The sequence below is a fragment of the Camelus ferus genome, chromosome 30 (assembly GCF_009834535.1).
Source record: "Camelus ferus isolate YT-003-E chromosome 30, BCGSAC_Cfer_1.0, whole genome shotgun sequence".
Classification (NCBI taxonomy): domain Eukaryota; kingdom Metazoa; phylum Chordata; class Mammalia; order Artiodactyla; family Camelidae; genus Camelus; species Camelus ferus.
Genome location: NC_045725.1, coordinates 2,684,208 through 2,695,509, shown reverse-complemented (window position 1 = coordinate 2,695,509; position 11,302 = coordinate 2,684,208).

Below are 11,302 nucleotides of genomic sequence, written 5' to 3'. Positions count from 1 at the left end.
CTCCTATGCATGTAAGTCCTTTCTCTGCCTGATTGCTTCAGTCAATCCTGCAGCAAATGTTAACGGGGAGAGCGGCCGTCCTTGCCTTTCTCCTGGGCTGAGTGGAAATACCTTCTTTGATTTCACAGGAGGTCTCTGGCTTTTAGGTGGTTGCATATGTAAGAGTGTAATTCAAAACTCCTTTGATACTGATTTTTTTTAATCAAGAAGGCTTGTGTTTTGTCGAAAGCCTTTTTAACCTTCGCAGAGATTATGGTATAATTTTTGTTCTTAGATCTGACGTGAGTGATGCGCTGGCGTGCTAGCTCCCTGGAATAAATCCCTTTTGATCAGGACACGGTTTTCTTTAAAGCACCGAGGATGCTCTCTCAAAATGAACAAGAGGAGATGGTGTTTCATTTTTTTTTTTCATTTTCTTCCTCTTTGTTGAAGCATGAAGAGGTAATTACCTAAATCTGAAGTAAAATTTTTGTGCATTGTCCTTGGCCCAACGCTGCAACCTGGTACCCCTAGTAAATGGACAAGAAAGTCTACGACAGAGTGGGTATTTGGCCAATTCCAGTGTTTCTAACAAGATCAAGGCACCTTTATTTTCCCAGAAAATTGACTGGTTTCTCTACCTCAGGTGCTCACATTATATCAGTTTTATTTCAGTTTCTGTTCAGTATCACAGGGGGCCTCCATATCACATGACACTCCATGTCGTAAGGGGCACCAGAAAGAACAAATGCTCGTTTCTCCTGAGTGTTGAAGCCGTCTCGGGCACCCAGTTGGATAAATCAGAGAAAACGGACAAAACCCTGAATATGTGTGACTGTTAGAGCCCCCAGGGGCCGGGTATTGCTTGTTAACCTTTTAGATGACAAACATTTTATTATGTAGAGTATTTTTAAAATTTTTGGAAATATGAATTAATACGATTTACATAGTAAGACAGACTCCTTGTATTAAACACGTCATCGGTATGTGCAATACTTTGGGATGAAAGGTTAAACTTAAATATGCTCCGTGAGAATAAAACACTTCTCGGTAACCTTGAAATAACACTTGACCGTGACACAGCCGTAACCCGTGTGCTCACGTGACATTACATGATCTTACAATCTGGTGTTTCCGGGAGGGACCATAGAGGTCCTCCAGCACAAGGCTCCAGCTGAGGGAGGAGCTTTGTCCCCCCCGGGGTCCCCAGGCCCATCCCGCCTCTGGCAGAGCATTTCCAATGACAGAGCGGTCCCTGCCCTCAAAGGCAGCACGCTCTGTCAGGCGGCCCCGAGGTTTACACAGATGTCACAGGTACTGATGCTCAGCTTGCCTTCCCGGAGCCCCCAGCATCCCCCCTTGTTGTGACATCCATCACACCACAGCCCACGTCTGTCGGTCCACACCTGAGGCCCTGGGGTGAGTGACCTTTTCTCGCTCCGGTCCCCTCTTCTCAAGGCTCACTCGCCCTCGCTGCTCCTCCAGGTTCCCGCCCTGTGACCCACTTTTCAGACACCTTCTGTCATGCTCCACCAAGGGTCTGATTTTCGGGTTTGAAATGAGGCACCAGAAGGAATCTCACACTTCCTGGAGTGTTCTGACTCCAGCGCGTCTTGTTTGCTTTCATCAAATGAACGCCCGGTTTCACTTAATGCAAGTCAGCCGTATGTCCCCAGGCTAACGCCTCCAAATGTGTGCGCCATTTAAGTTTAAACGCAAAATTTTAAAAATGTGAATTTCATATTTGACTCTGAAGAATTGTATTTTATGAAGTTTGAATCGTGTTTTCAGCCTACAAAGCTGTTTCTGAATTACTAATATGTCAGCTTTCTTGCCAGATTTTTCTTATCCGCGGATTTGATTACTTAAGACTGTGACAAGGCACAGGTTCTGGTTTGAATTATGTTCCCTCAAAAGATAAGTCCACATCGTATTCTCTGGAACCTGTGAATGTGACTTTATTTGGAAAAGAGGTCTGTGCAGACGTCATCAATCTAAGATGACGTCATTAGGAGAGAGGGCAGGCTTGGAAACACAGACACAGAGAAGACGGCCCTGGGAAGGTGAGATCAGACCCTGGAGGGACGTGGCTGCAGCCAAGGGCCCCGGGGACTGCCAGGAAGGACTGGGGTTGAGAAGAGACTGGGAAGGACCTGCCCCCCGAGCCTTTGGGGGAGTGAGGACCTGTCAACATCTTGACTTCGGACTCGTGGGCTCCAGATCCGGGAGGACACACGTTTCTGCTCTGTAAAGCCACGCAGTTTGTCGTACAGCCTGAGAAACTAACGTGCAAGGAAGAAGAATGGCAACTAAGACGCCATTCAGAAGTGACAGCTATCGCGCAGTTATCCCGCGTAGATGATGGTGCTGAGCGATGGTGATAGTCCCCCGGGGAGAGAGAGGCCGCTGCACCTCAGAGGGGGCCAGGAGGAGCACTGGAGGGCTCCCGTGGGTCAGGGAGAGCCCTCGGCAGTGACATTATCTTCCAGGCACATCCACATCCATGAGAGGAGGTACAAAATCTGCAAAACTGACCTGCTGTTTAAAAGCTCTCTCACTGGCAAATATGTTGACAGGCTTGTGGTAGCAAGGATAGACTTCAGATCCACTGGAGCGTTTGGGTACCCCCCCAACAAAGCGTAGACACTGGGACAGCCCCCTAGTAAATTAAACGTGCCTTTCCTTCCTTTATGGCTGATATACTGAGCTGTAGGGTGACCTCATGACAATGCTTAAAAACGATGATTTCTGTTCATGGTTGAGAGCATGTGCTTTTAGCTGCGGGGCTGACCCGGCACCGCAGACAGTCTGCAGTAGACGAGGGCGTGGGCGAGCAGCGTAGGGGGCGCAGCCCCGGAAGGACTCCCGTCGGCCCGAGACGCCCCTCCTCACCGGCTGCCGGCAGCCCCGGAGACCGGCGGGCTGGGCGCGCTCGCACAGCTGCATTCGCGGACGTCTCTGGTCAGTGCAGGAGGAGCGGGCCGGTGTGTGCTTCTCCGCCGCGGCCGGCCTCACCTCCCGACTGACGTTAGATTATCCTCAGTCCCCAGGGGGCCCTAAGTGTCTCTGAATATGAAGTGTTGATGACACAGGTTCCGAGGGTCATATGTTAGAGTTTTTGCAGACATTCTCCTGTCGCCGTTTCTAGGTCCTTTAAATTCTCCGCTCACTCAGCTTATGAAATAAAGAAATTGTAATTGAACTCTTGACCGTCTGCTCCATTTACTGTCCTGTATTGGGCCAGTTTTTAAGGCCCCGTATTGCGGGCTTCCCAAGAACAGAAGAACGCGGCTTCTACCCAAGGGTCTTGTGGTGTATTTGGGGAAATAAGGCATAAACTTAAGAAACATTAAGAAGGAGCATCCAGGAAGGGACTATGCAGTGAGAGGAAGGCCAGCACGTGGGATCCAAGGGCGGCGCCCAGACAGACTGAGGCGTCCTGCCTCGTGCCGCCACTGCGGCGTCTGTGCCGTAGGGTCTGGTTCTGATGGTCGCTCCCCTCTTGCCTTTGGGACGCCTTGCGCTGTTCTGTGGGAAGCCAGACGTGCCACGCTGTGTGCCAAGAACTGAGGCAAAGAGGCTTCGGCCTGCGGGTCTGCGTTAACCTCGCTGGCTCTGTGCCTCAGTGTTTGCTGTCGCCCTGGGTAGCAGCGACTCCGGGTTCTCCGGCTCCTGGGCCTCCCCGCCCTCGGACTGTGCGTGCCCCAGGCATGGGAGAGGGTCCGTGTCCTGGGGCCTCTGAGTTGGAATCCACTGTTAGCTCCCGGAGCCCTGCTGGCGTGGGGGTACCTCCGTCCCCCCCCCCCCTTGCAGCTCTGCGGGGCCTGCTTCCTGGGGCTGCACTGTCGCACGGCCCCTCCCGGGCCACAGCGTCTTCTCCATGCGCGGCCTCGTTCCCAGCCTCCCTCCCTCCCTGCGCCCCCACCACGCGGACTATGCTTAGGAAATGTTCCTCTTCCCCTTGAGGAGAGACAGGGAGCCTGGGGGGCGCCCCTCCCCAGGGGCAGAGGGTTGACGGTCTCCTCCCCGTGGGGTGACTTGTTCAGAGAAGGTCCTGGTGTGACGCAGCGTCAATGCTGTTCCCTCCCTCGGCCAGGTTCCACAGGGGGCATTTACTGTGAAAAGCTGGTGGGGCTCTGGGTGCAAAACCACAAGAAGGTGGGGTCCAGGGGCTCCTTGTTTGCATCCAGCCCACTTCCACCCTCCAGCAGTTCCTCAAAATGACCATTTTATGCTGATGCTCCAACGGCTTCTGCCCCAGGTCGGGGCGTCTCGGCTGTGCCTCGGGACGAGCCCATCCATCTCCCCAGGCGCCTGGCTCGCCTTGTCCTGGCCGCGGCTCTCTTCACTTCCAAGGAGAGATTTTCAGTTTGTCCGGCTGTTTTCGCAGTGAAAGGTTGGGAGGGCGACTGACTCGCCCTTTATGTGTCCGAGCTGTGCTAGGTTCTGCGTCTAGGGTCATACCAGCCTCATAAAAGGCATGGAAAATGTTCCCAATTTTTTCCAAGAGATAAATGCCGTTTTGCTCTTGAAGTTAATTTTTAAACTTGAAATGATGAGGCTATGACCTTAGAAGTAATAACACAAGCTTTGGTTATTTGTTTTAATAACGTATTCTGAGTCGACGATACGAACTCTAAAATAATCCTGCAGTAGGTTCAACTGAGGTTTTGCAATCTGCCCTGGATCTTATTTTGTGTTCTAAGTATATTTTTCTGATAAACTTTTAAAATATTTGGGCCTAAATTTTAAATTGGATTACCAACCTGACTGCAGGAAAAAGCTTCAAGGTAATTTTGATAATTGAGGCATAGGAATGAAACTTAACTTCCTGGAAAAACATCTCTCTGTTCATTTCATTTCAATTCAATTCAATTTAAAAAACACACTGATCTCTACCCTTGAATTATTAATTGCTTGAGTCATTTTTTTCATGTGTTCACCATGTGCTGGCCCTGGAGACACAAACGTAATTACTATCACTTCCCTGATCGAAAGGGAGGGTGGATGATAAGAAAGAGAGGGAGAAAATGAATCAAATTTAGAGCCGCATAGTAGATGTTCTAACTCAAGTACGTGCTTGTTCAAAGAGGAACCAAGACTGGTTTTAGGCTGACAGCTCAATACCGAGCATCCGAGGCAGCACCTTCGCCGTGACGTTGCTGGGTGTGGCTAATGACGGCACCTTTACGTGAGAAGGCGGAGGAAATCAAAAACAGAAGTTACACTTCCTACCGGCAGGAGTGAAGCGTCATGATCTGCGCAGGGAGTGAGAGCACCGTGGCGCGGCTGGAACCAGAGTTCACGGGGGAGACTGTGGTGGTGGGGGGGACTGGAGGAGCTAAACGGAGACTATGAGATGGAAGAAAGGCTGTAATATGTCCTGCTAAGTCATTGGGTTCTTGCTTCTACGCAATAGGGCGTCACGGCCAGGTGTAAAGTCAGAGCGCGCTGACCAGACTTGGACACTAGACAGATTCTCCCTGGAGCGGCGGCCAGGATGGAGGGCGCGCCTGGGGCCAGTGTGTGTGTGGGGTACTGACGACATGATGCTGAGATGATGAATCCGCCTGCGAGCAGGGATTTATGATTTTTGCGAGGAGTTCTAACATGCTGACAAATGATTAGATCACTAAGCAGTCTGCAAGAAGTGCCAGAGGAACAGGAGGAAGAGAAAGGTTATCGGATCGTGGAAGTGGGAAGAGAGTCGCTCTGCGGGAACCTGGGCAGGTGTCATGAAGGGACATGGTGTTCCCACGTCCAAGCTCGTTCTGCTCACCACACGACAGGCAGGCCGATCGATCGGGAGACGAGGTGTTGGGGCAGGAATAATGGCTTTATTTGGGAAGCAGCAGACCGAGAAGACGGGGGAATAACGTCCTGGAGAACCATCTTCCCCAAGTCAGAACTGAGGCCCCTTTTATGCTAAGAGGGGAGGGGGTGCGGTTGGTTGTTGCAAACTTCTTGGCGTCAGAATCCTTTGTTCTTGCAGCGGTGCATGTAGATTGCGATGTTCCTGAAAATCTTCAACCCCAAATGTTATTCTCTGTTCTGCAAGTTTTTGTCCTATAGGAATGGGAAAGAGTGATGCCCTTACAGGTCAGAGCTTTCCTTTCAGGCTCTGGGCAACATTCTTTTATAAAAGGTGCAGAACCAGCAAGACGCCACTCAGGAAACAGCACAGGGTTAGAGCCAAAGAAATGGATCGAATGCAGTCAGATTAGTTCTTCCCTATAACATGTCGGTGTAACAGAAGCCAAGTGTTGTTTATTTTTTTTTTTAAGAGAAAAAGGACTCATTGTCTCCCCTCCTGTTCTGAGCAGCCATTCTGCTGGTTTCACGTGGGACATTCCTGGGGGGCTCCATCCCGGGGAATGGTCGTGGGACATTCCTGGGGGGCTCCATCCGGGCCCGGGCAGCAGGGACGGCTGGCTGCAGTGCTTGCCTTGGTTCTCCACTCCAGGCTCCCTGCTGGACCAGCCGGGCTCTGCCCCCCGCAGGGGGGTCCCCAGGTCGAGACGGGCCTTCCAGGGGGCAGACCTGGGCAGCCTCAGCCCGCAAGCTCTCTGTAAACGCACCTGAAGTTACTTCCAAGAGCTATTATTACTTAAAAAAGCAAGTGAAGGAAGATGATCTATAATTTTTGTGCAAGTAAGAAAGTAACTAAGGGAAACTGTGCATGAATTTCCTCATTTTTACAAAAAGAAGCACAGAAGGACGGAGCAGGAGGAAATGAGGCCGCTTCCTCTGGGGAGGCAGGCAGTGGGGAGAAGGGCCGGGGGTGACCCTCCCTGACTCTGCCTTTTCACGGCTCTGGCTTTCAGAACAACTTAACGATTCATGTTCTAAAAAAAAAAAGTAAACTCAGCAAGTATGGAAGAGGGAAAAAACCCCAAAATACAGTGAAATGAAATAAATGAGGTTTGTGATTTTCAAATAAATAACACAAACATACAAAGGGTGAGGGAGGAGAGTGAATAACTAAGTTGGGAACAAGCTATTTGGGGCAGTGTTTCAGCTCTGCAAACACAGAGATGTGGCTGGGCAATTACGAAACTACTTTATGTGCTTTTTAGGTGCGAGAAAATAAGGAAATAGATGGAGGTCTTGTGGATAATGTGAGGGAGGTTTCTCCCTGATGGAGAAGACAGCTACCAAAAAAAAAAAAAAAAAAAAAGGTGAAGCTGGAGGGAACCCTCGGTGGGCGTTGGGAAGGGAGGCATCAGAGCAAATGGAAAGAGAAAGGGAGGAATGGATGGGTGGATGGATGTGGAAACAGATACGGGAGTGTCTGTCTGTCTGTCTACACCTATTTACCTATATTTCCTGCCTTTTATATACGGGTCACATCTGGCACCTGGTTCTGACTTGTAAATGCCATTCTTCAGTGACAGGAACCAGGGCCTCTTGGAGGTGTGGCTGACACACGGCTGGGTGAGGAAAGTGTGAGGCGAGCCCGTCCCACCTGTGTCAGCAGACGGCACCAAAGTGCCCGAGTGATGCAGGAGCCCTGCTGGCCAGGCTCCCACGGGCACCATTTGGGACAATCTGAGTCAGCAAAAAGTAAAGGAAAGTAGTGGGTTATGACCCACTGAATGAAATAAGCAACCACAAAAGCATATTGGTATAAATAAATAAGTGAATAAATAAATAGCAGAGAAGGAGAAGTGTATTCTTATGGTAGGAATCCAACTAATAAAGAACTTAAGATACCATTTGGCCAGCACCAGAGTAAAGCTGTCTTAGGCGAGAATTGCCAACCTTGTCAGAGCTATGACACACGAACAGGGAGAGAAACATGGCGTCTCTGTAGTCATAAAGCATCTTCTTCCGAGAACTTATTAGTCACCAAGGGCAAAACGGTGACTTTACAACAGACACCATCTGGATCAAAGGATCACGTGAACGAGTTAATTGCACCAGGAATGGGGCAAGTTGAGCCCGTGTGTCTTGATGCAATGCACTGACAAGATCTCAGCATCCCCCAAAACGCATGACCCAAATTGAACCACGAGAAAACGTACAATGAGCCAACATGGAAGGGTTCTTCAGAGTGACTGGTCTGCACTGTTTGAAGTGTGCAGATCCTAAAACTCAGAAAACGATGGAAGGACTATTCCAGACTGCAGGAGAGGGAAAGGGCAGGAGAATTAAATGCGAGGAGGCACTAGATCAGATCCGGCAGCAGATTAAGGAGCATTATGGGACCTGCTGAACTCGAATAAAACCTGTAGAATTAGAAAGTAGGCTCGGGTCGTATCCACTCCTTGATTTTCATAATCATGTGGTTGTGAAGCAGAACGTCCTTCCCTTTCAGAAATACACACTGACGTTTTCACAGGTAACGGGTCATCATGTCTGCAAGCTGGGCTCAGCCCGTCCCAAAACATACAGGCACAAACACACACATGTAAATGGTAAAGCGAGGGCAGTAACGTGTTAATGTTTTACGATTTGAATTGTAAGAGAACTTGACTGTCTCCAGATTTTGTGGCGTCTCTCACCAGAGGAGTTCTGTTACAAAGTGTTAAAGTGGGGAATAACTCGTGGAAATTTTATAAAACGGGGTCCATGCATCAGACAGATGAGTTAGGGTAAATAGTTCCTTTCTAGCCCTAAAATTTCTGTACATTTTATAGATGAGAGCATTTACACTTTCATAATGGGTAATTTGTTAAAAAAACTTTTGAAACAATTCAGACAAGAAGTTGTAGGTTGAATGAACTGAGTGACAGTGAGATGGAAAGATGGGGCTACATTCAGCGGCCGTGCTGCCGCGGGCCGACTAGCAGCGCACGGCTGCTGGTTGCTGTGGGCAGAGCTCTGCAAGACAAGAAAAATACGGCCTGTTCTTGAGACTAAAGTTCAGCGACATTTACAGCCATTGAAGAATATTAAATGACACAAATAATAAATGTGAGGTTGATAATAAACTGTGTAGCAAAGGTGAATTCAAGGCCCTGAATTATCCTTAGAAATAATTCTTGGGAGTGACGGCATTTCTTCCTGTGAGACGTGGAAGAGTGAGCTAGGTGCGGGTCGAGTTTATAGTGGTGATGAGGGTGTCTGACAACCACCCCACAGTGGCAATTAGAGCACCTGGCCGGGAGGAGGTGTGGACCGGCTGGAGGATGGTGGAAGGATGTGTGGAAGTCAGCGCGCGACGGCAGAGGAGCGCTGGTGGAAGGAGCGCGCCGGGCTGTGTTCGTTTTGGCCTTAACAACTTCATCCGCATATAAGGTGCTAAATGAAGACACCTGGATTCTTTTCCATAAAAACTGCAAAACTTGAACTTTGTAAGACTGCACAGGCGGCCTATGGTGTGGCCTGTCGGTCACGTTTGCGTCCCTGGGGAGGACGGGTTTTGTTTTGTCAAAGCGGCAGGAGGGAGCTCTGCTCCCCGGTCAATGGGAACATGAGCCTTTCCTCCTCACCCTCAGAGGGAGGAAGGCTCCAGGCTCAGGGCGCATTACCCACCCTCTGGTCTCACCCCCTCAACGCCCCCAGGGTCTGGTTTGCTTCCTTGCTCTCTGGTGTTTTCAGCTTCCCCTTTTAACCGACTTCTTCCCTGATCTGATGCACCACAGTCCAGGGCAGTGAGCCATTCCACACCCCTGCGAGCCACCTCCCATCACCTACTTCTCGACTCTGTGGTCACACTCGAGCTTCCTGAAAGACGAGATGAGCGTCTTGGTCTCTCCTTCTTTCTGTCTGTTCATCTTCAGTTATGGGGGGGGGTCCTTAATCCTCCAGCAACTCTGCAAAGACATCATTGACCGGCGCCTTGCTAGCCGCCAAATCCAATGCCCTTACTTATTTCTTTTCCTGGAACACTTAGCCCATGACGCCAGGCTCTCTGCATTTCTTCTCCTGTTTTGAATTATTTTACAGCCTTTCTTCTGCTGGTTCATCGCTGTGCGGATGCGCCCTGAGTGGTGCCATCGCCCAGGGTCAGCTGCTGTGCGGTTATTCCTTGTAAATGCTCTGTTCGTGTGATGTCAGTCACTACGTCTCTACACTGATTACTTTGAGCACGTCTCCAGCTCAGATCAACCCCCTGGACTCTGGATTTGCCCCTGAAAGCGGGTTCAGTGGCTGCTCTGCTACGTCGGGTTTGAAGGCATGCCCTCCGTCCTGGTCTGGATCGCACTATTCTGTCTTTCCTCTGAGGTCACCACGCCCTTTCATCTTAATAGTTCCCATTGTCAGGCCTTCTTTAATAGAAATTAATAGCCTCACCTGCATTTGTCGTTTTAATCAGCATGGATTTCTGCATTTCAGTAGCTATTGTTCAATCAAGTTCTATTGAGTTCAGTTTTCTTCGTATCAACAAAGCTTTGTCCCAAGTACTGTTGGTTGGGCACGCATTTTAAATTGTTGTTCAGTGGATTGTTGATCCACGGAAAGCACCTCATAGCCCTAAATTGAACACCGCTCATTCTAAAGAAGGCCAACAAGGATTAAAGAAGGTACCAACTAAGGCAGACGGGTGCATGGGAGGCCAAGCAAAGTTGACCTTTTTATACATCATAAAACTCCAGAAAAACACTGAGAATTCTATTAAAGATCTAGAAGTTTGGCATTTTGTAAAAAAAAATCATCTTTATTCTGCAGTGTAAATATCTATATTCATGCATGCACTATGTTAATGCTGCGTCTTTAAAATTATATTTTAAATGATTTTCCTTGTCTTGCCTCTGCTTTAATCCCCTCAAAAAGCATCACATGTTTTCAAAAAGAGTTGATGCCACGGGGATCAAAACTGATTTTCCATCCCTGGGTTATAATCACTTCTCTCAAATAGACCCAGAGAACACTTTCAATAAATGGGGAAAGTAGGAAGGTGTGGACATGGGTAACAAGAGTAAAGATCGACGTCAAATATGAGAATAAAAAGTGTAATCATTTTTCTTAAAAACACCATTTTTCGTTTTAATGTTAATTTTAAAGCATCATTAAAAAACATGGTTGTATTGCTTCATGAAAACACTCAGCTAATAAAACGTAATAAATCTCATTGATTTTAATCTTAAACCTCAAAGCAATTAATATACAAGCAAACAAAATAATTAGGAAATGCGGAATTGTCCCGAAGTTAATTAGCATATAGGCTGAACCACATTTGGATTGTTTTCTGTCCTATCTGGTTGTAAGTCAACAACTTGGGAGCAAAAAGCTTTCTGTTCATTGTCTATCATCTGAAACTGAATTTTTTTTTAAAATGGGTTTATCTATTCCATGCGAGAAACACACACATTGATTTGTACACCTGGCTTTCCATTAGGACATGAATTTAGCATGGATTTCTTGCTTTCTCTTTGTT